The sequence below is a fragment of the Saccopteryx bilineata genome, chromosome 11 (genome assembly GCF_036850765.1).
Source record: "Saccopteryx bilineata isolate mSacBil1 chromosome 11, mSacBil1_pri_phased_curated, whole genome shotgun sequence".
Classification (NCBI taxonomy): Eukaryota; Metazoa; Chordata; class Mammalia; order Chiroptera; family Emballonuridae; genus Saccopteryx; species Saccopteryx bilineata.
The window spans coordinates 53,208,854-53,216,033 of NC_089500.1; the positions used below are offsets into that span (position 1 = coordinate 53,208,854).

Here is a 7,180-nt window from a genome sequence, read left to right on the forward strand (position 1 = left end):
GTATACCTGTAATTAATATAATATTGCATGTCAACTGCTTTTGAAAAATTAAAAATTATTGCCCTGGCCATATAATTTGGTTGGCTAGAGCATCGTCCTGGATACACAAGGGTTGGGGATTCAATCCCTGGTCAGAGCATATATAAGGTCTACTGGAAAGTTCTGTCCGTTTCTATCACAAGTTTCGACACGTAAACACATGTTTATTTGGCATATGTGTGCCTCTCTATTTTTATCACTTAATGTATACATACTGACATAGCAAATTAACTAAAACAAAGTTGATTCACATTAGTCTTATGTGTGAAGCAATAGTGTGCCCATGGCTACTGATAAAGTTCATTTACGCCACTGTATTTTTTACAAATTTCAACAAGGAAGAAATACTACAGAAGCATGTCTGTCGAATCCACCATATTCCCCGGACTTAGCACCCTCCGACTATCACTTGTTTTTGTCCTTACAAAATTTTTTGAAGGACAAAAAATTCAAAAATGAAGAAGATATCAAACAAGCACTTGTTCAATTTTTCGTATCAAAAGATAAAACATTTTTCAAAAATGGGATATACAAATTGCCCTCACGCTGGCAAGAAATCATTAATAATAATGGCAATTATATTATTTAATAAAGTTTATTGACGGTAAGAAAAATTTGTATTTTGTTTTATTCCAAAAACGGACAGAACTTTCCGGTAGACCTTATATAATACAAGAACAGATCAATGTTTCTGTCTCTCTCTCTCTCTCTTCTCCTCTCTCACTCTAAAATTAATAAATGTTAAAAAGAAAAAGAAAAAATGATTTAAAAAATAAAATAAAATGCTTTAACCCTGATCCCACTCTTCTCAATGTAAATATTAGTATATAATATTTTAATTTTAGCCATTTTCTTCTAAAATTAGATAGTTTTATGTGTTTCTGCAGAAACTTGGAGAAAGCTGGCAATAGTAAAGCCATGTTAAGAGCCTTATAGACATTTTAAAGTCATTAAGGTCCCTGAAAATGGCTATAAGAAAAAAAAATTAGATAGTTTTACAGAATCAATATTTGCATTTCAACATATATACAAATAGCTACCTCACTTTAAAAAGTCCATTACCAGGCCTGACCTGTGGTGGCGCAGTGGGATAAAGCGTCAACCTGGAAGTGCTGAGGTCACCGGTTTGAAACCCTGGGCTTGCCTGGTCAAGGCACATATAGGAGTTGATGCTTCCAGCTCTTCCCCACCTTATCTCTCTCTGTCTCTCATCTCTCTCTCTCTCTCTCTCTCTCTCCCTCTCCTCTCTAAAATGAATAAATGAAAAAATTTTAAAAAGTTCATTACTGTGAGATCTTTTAATAATAAACCTTTAGATTGTGTTTATCTAAAAATGTCTTTATTTCACCCTTGTTCTTGAAGAATAGTTTTACTGGATTGGTTTTTAGATCAATTTGTTATTTTTCCTCAGCACATAAACTACTTTTCCTAGTTTGGAACAGGGTTGGATTCAACTGGAAAAAAGGACCCCATCAATCATATAGACCAAGGGTCGGGAACCTATGGCTCGTGAGCCAGGTGTGGCTCTTTTGATGGCTGCATCTGGCTCCCAGACAAATCTTTAATAAAAAAAGTAATAACATTAAAAATATTAAAAATTCTCATGTATTACAATCCATTCATTTCCCACCGCTCATGTTCATGGTTGTAGGTGGCTGGAGCCAATCACAGCTGTCCTCCAGGACAACACCAAATTTTTATTGGATAATGCATAACGTACATGGGTCCTTGTGAGGTCAGGAAGTAAACTTCCCTCCTTTTAAGTAGTCAGCTACCTAACTGCAGAAACCCTTTTGATGAAGAAGATGACTAAAAGAAAAAAAGATGAGGAGTATCATACTTTTCAGCAGGACTGGACAGAGGAATCCGCCTTTGTGGAGAGAGCAGGTTTGGCAGTGTGTCTAATATGCAATGATAAAATTGCATCGATGAAATGGTCAAATATAAAGCAGCACTTCGACACATGCCATACTACATTTGCATCGAAATATCCAGCAGGGGATAGCAGGAAGAAAGCATGTCAAGAGCTACTGTGCAGAGTGCAAGCTAGTGAGCAGCAACTCCATGTTTGGACCCAACAAGGTGACTGAAATTCGGCTAGCTTTGCTGGTGCATTAGCAATTGGCTTTCCCAACAACCACTGGAAGCTTACCTAATTTAAATTAAACTAGCTCAATTAAGCAATTTGAATACCTTGACTTTGTTTAAAACAGATTTCTATATCCAGGGACACAGTGGTCAGAAGAGGCTATCGTGCACACTCTGCCCTTTCCCCTGAGCCCTGGTCATAGGTCTCTCTAGAAGAGCTCTTGATTTGGCTGGGCCCTGGATGCAGGAAACAGTGTATACTGTGGAATACGTTGGAAGACCAGTCATAGGAGCCCGGCACTTTGAGAGCAAGGTCCAGCCCCAGGAACAGTCTCTGCGACTACTAGGGAGCCAGTATTTGCAACAACTCCACCTTCTAATTCTTGCTTCTTTAGTTCATAAATAACTGAAATTTCCCAATGGGTCAGCTCTTCACACATGAACGGTACAGCAATGGAGGATGACACAAGATAGGTAGTTTCTAAACTCTGACACTTGTACCTCTAGAATGTCTTTGTTTTTCAAATCTGCCTAAGAAATCCTTACTAGGTACATTTCCCTGGCATGAGAAACCTGGCACCTTTGTTAAGATTGCTCAATAGCCTTTGATGCTTACTGCACTGCTATGACATAGGACAAACCACAACATAAGTAAACAAGTAGATTGAATTTTATGCATAAAGCTAAGGTATTGTTTGATTTCATCTGTAATTTGCCTTTAACTTTAGAAGTGGGTTGGCATAATCCATTAATGAGCAAAAATTTTTTCTGTAAACTGATTGCTATCATACACATGGGATGAGTCTAATTCTTTAATTCAGGTTCAAGTTGCCCACTGCCAGCCATGCAGTATCTACCTCGAATGATGTGAAAGGAATGGCTTCTCAACTCCATCACCATTGTGCTACCTGCCTTTGAAAATCTGCATCCTCAATTTATATGGTTACACCTCTCCTGGACAACATCCTCTCCCCTCAGATAGGATCTGTCACTTATCCTGAGCTTTACTTGGGTAATCTATTGATTAGTTTCATCTGATTTCCCCTCAGATGTCACTGAAGAGGCTTAGGCTCCCTGTGAGTGCAGAGGGGATGAAAGAAAGATGCCTTCAGCAGGGAGGTCCCAGGACCAAGCATCTTCACCACTAGGCGTTTCTACACAACCAAGAGTGTCCTCTTAGCATAAAACTCATGTGCAAAAGAAGTCTTTGTCTCTTTTTCTTCTTATTCTGAAAACCCCAAAGTGAATAGTTATTAGTAAAAACCACATCAATTTAAGATTAAAATAATGCAAAAGCAAAGGATACCTAGAAGGTAAGCAATGCTTTCATTTTATTTTCCACAAATATTGTTTAGTACCTAATGTGTGCCAAGCATTGATCTAGTATTCATCAGTGAACGAAATAAAGATCTCTGCCCTCATGGAATTTACATTCCAGCAAGAAAGCTGACATCCTGATATATCAATGCTAATCGTGATTAAGTGGTAATAAGGAAAACGATGGAATCCTATAATTGCTTATTATGAGATAACGGGCCTAGTTCTGTGGTAAAGAGAGATGGGACAATGAGGATTGCCCTGAAGAACTGACATTTAATCAGAGATCTGAAGGATAAACAAGAATTAATAATCTAGAATATCCTTCCTCTCATCTCTGGCTCTTAAAATGATGAGATACTATAATAAGCAAACATATAACATAATAGGAACACAGTTAAGTAATTAATGAAAGGAATTAGAGCCGTAGTCATAGTAACTAATAGAATATAAGCCTAGTTGTTCTTCACACTAATGAAGAACAACTAGGCTTATATGCTGCCACTGTCTCTACTAGTTCCCACATGGATATTGACCTATCTATTATATAGCAAAAAAGAAGTAGATATTGGCTACTTAATGCTACTCTTAAATATTTTTCCCTCAGTGGTCTTTGCTTGTTCAAAGAAAAAGCCTATTATTTCTTACAATCACCTAGGTAACTGAAGAAATGCCCACTGATGATTCATGACCACCAACCTTAAAAGAGCCCTTAACATTGTTTTCTCAGGCAATGCCTTTATCATTCTTTTACTTTAAGCCTCAGATATCTCCCTCACTTTCAAATGGTCTTTCCTCTTTCTCAAAGAAACTGATGACCTTAGCTAGCATAGTCCTCTCCCTCCCTTACCCAACCCTACAGCCCCAGCTATATATGTGCCCAGACTCTCCTTCGTCCTCTGTTATAGGGGAGAATATTTCTCAACCCACCTAATGCCAATCCTTCCATCTGTCCTCAGATTCAATTCCCTGACACCTTCTCAGATAAAATGCCACCATCAATTATCTCTTCCCTCCTATGTACTCTGCTGGTCCCTCTCATTGGGATCCTTTCCATCAACATTTAAACAAGCTCAAATCTCTCCCAAACAAAACCAGAAAACAATACTTCTCAATGTCATACCCACTTCTACCTCTAACTATTTACAGCAAGATTAGATCCTTCAGAGGATCTAAGTATTAAGGTATTCTTTCCCATACATAACACAAACATTAAAATAACTGACAGAAAGTCCCATAAAATTAGAATTTTTGGATGACTCCTTTAGTTCCTCATTTTCAAACTGTCGGGTACTAAAGTCTTTCCAAAGTTCCTTTGTTGTGGTTCTCTTTAAGCACATATTCAATCTGCTACATGGATAATCCAAAATTTTTTCATTCTCTCTTACAATCACAACCAAAATACTTGAATTTTCTATAACTTTCCAGCTTTATTTCTCCTTCTGCTGTTTCATCAATCTAGCTTATGTTCTAATCACTCCACCAAAAGGTCTATTTCTGAGACTCATTGACTGCCAAGATGTCTAACAGAAAGTTTCCAGTCCTGATAAATCAAGCACTATGTGTGATCAGTAAAAGGCTTTGCTGAAAAGGTGACATTTGAGAAAAACCTGGAAAAGGTGAGAAAGCAGTGAAAGTGGCCTCTGAGCAGAGGAAACAAAAGTGAAGTCCTGTAAGTTGCAGTGTACATGGTATCTTCAGGAAACAGCAATAATGTCACAGAGGTGAGGCTGAGGAACAAGGGAAAAAGCAAAAAGCTAAACCAGAGTATTAATAGGAGGTCTGTATCTTTTCAGCCTTGTAGGCAATTATAAAGACTTTGGTCCTTCCTCTGAATAAAATGGAAAGACACTGGAGGGTTCTGAGCAGGGGAATGACATAAGATGACTGTAAAGCCAGTAGACATGGCCACCATCACAGCTGCCTGACCCATGCAGGTTCGAATATGATTCAGACAGATGGTAATGAAACAACAGAGCCAAGAATTGATGGGCCATTACCTTTAATCCTAGCTTGCACCCGGTGGGCGAGAAAATACACACAGTGAGAAAACAATGCCTTTTCCATTCAAAGCTCCCAAAGCCACTGACTCATCCAAATATTCCTAATAGCAAAGGTTTCTACCTCACCAGCCTTATTCACCTCTGTTCCCCATCTCCTTCTCCTTGTACAAACCCTGCACAAACTGGCTTCTTCTTCAGCACTCTGGTATCTTGGCTGCCTCTCCTCTGCAATGCTGATGGCAGGAACTGAGCGAGAGTGCCTCCAGTCTGTCTCATTTTATGGTGTAGAAATTAAAGCCTTTAAGTCAATATACAAATAAGGAAATCTCTGATACAAAGTCGCTTATCTGAGGCATGAATGGGATTCCTCATAAGAGTGCAACACCCCACATCATGGACAGTCAAGGGTGTGGGGAAAAGCTCAGTTTTGAGAAGCTCTTAGTATTAAAAGGGTGGGAAAGGATTAGTCTTAAAACCAAGCCTGAGGCTATAAGGACTTTGCCAGCCTACAGCCTGTCACCCACACCCAATGCAAACTATAAGTGAGCAAACATATACAGTGGTATCTTGAGATACAAATTTTTTTTTTTTCCTTTTTTTTTTTTTTTATTTTTTTATTTTTTTAATGGGGTGACATCAATAAATCAGGATACATATATTCAAAGATAACAAGTCCAGGTTATCTTGTCATTCAATTATGTTGCATACCCACCACCCAAAGTCAGATTGTCCTCTGTCACCTTCTATCTTGTTTTCTTTGTGCCCCTCCCACCCCCTATCCCTCTCCCATTCCCCCCTCCCCCCCGTAACCACCACACTCTTATCAATGTCTCTTAGTTTCACTATTATGTCCCACCTACGTATGGAATAATACAGTTCCTGTTTTTTTCTGATTTACTTATTTCGCTTCGTATCATGTTATCAAGATCCCACCATTTTGCTGTAAATGTTCCGATGTCATCATTTCTTATGGCTGAGTAGTATTCCATAGTGTATATGTGCCACATCTTCTTTATCCAGTCATCTATTGATGGGCTTTTTGGTTGTTTCCATGTCCTGGCCACTGTGAACAATGCTGCAATAAACATGGGGCTGCATGTGTCTTTACGTATCAATGTTTCTGAGTTTTGGGGATATATACCCAGTAGAGGGATTGCTGGGTCATAAGGTAGTTCTATTTTCAGTTTTTTGAGGAACCACCATACTTTCTTCCATAATGGTTGTACTACTTTACATTCCCACCAACAGTGTATGAGGGTTCCTTTTTCTCCACAGCCTCTCCAACATTTGCTATTACCTGACTTGCTAATAACAGCTAATCGAACAGGTGTGAGGTGGTATCTCATTGCCGTTTTGATTTGCATTTCTCTAATAGCTAAAGAAGATGAGCATCTTTTCATATATCTGTTGGCCATTTGTATTTCTTCCTGTGAGAAGTGTCTATTCATATCCTCTTCCCATTTTTTTATTGGATTGTTTGTTTGTTTGTTGTTGAGTTTTATGAGTTCTTTGTATATTTTGGATATTAGGCCCTTATCTGAGCTGTTGTTTGAAAATATCATTTCCCATTTAGTTGGCTTTCTGTTTATTTTGTTATCAGTTTCCCTTGCTGAGCAAAAACTTCTTAGTCTGATGTAGTCCCATTCATTAATTTTTGCCTTCACTTCTCTTGCCATTGGAGTCAAATTCATAAAATGCTCTTTAAAACCCAGGTCCATGAGTTGAGTACCTAT

At 38.4% G+C, this 7,180-nt stretch overlaps 1 non-coding gene across 1 annotated transcript; it reads left to right on the forward strand.

Moving 5' to 3' along the window:
• The first annotated feature begins 881 nt into the window (after positions 1-881).
• Positions 882-1,016, forward strand: LOC136315830 (small nucleolar RNA SNORA33). The gene has a single exon (XR_010727608.1). It is a non-coding gene; the product is annotated as a small nucleolar RNA SNORA33 (small nucleolar RNA).
• Positions 1,017-7,180: the final 6,164 nt, after the last annotated feature.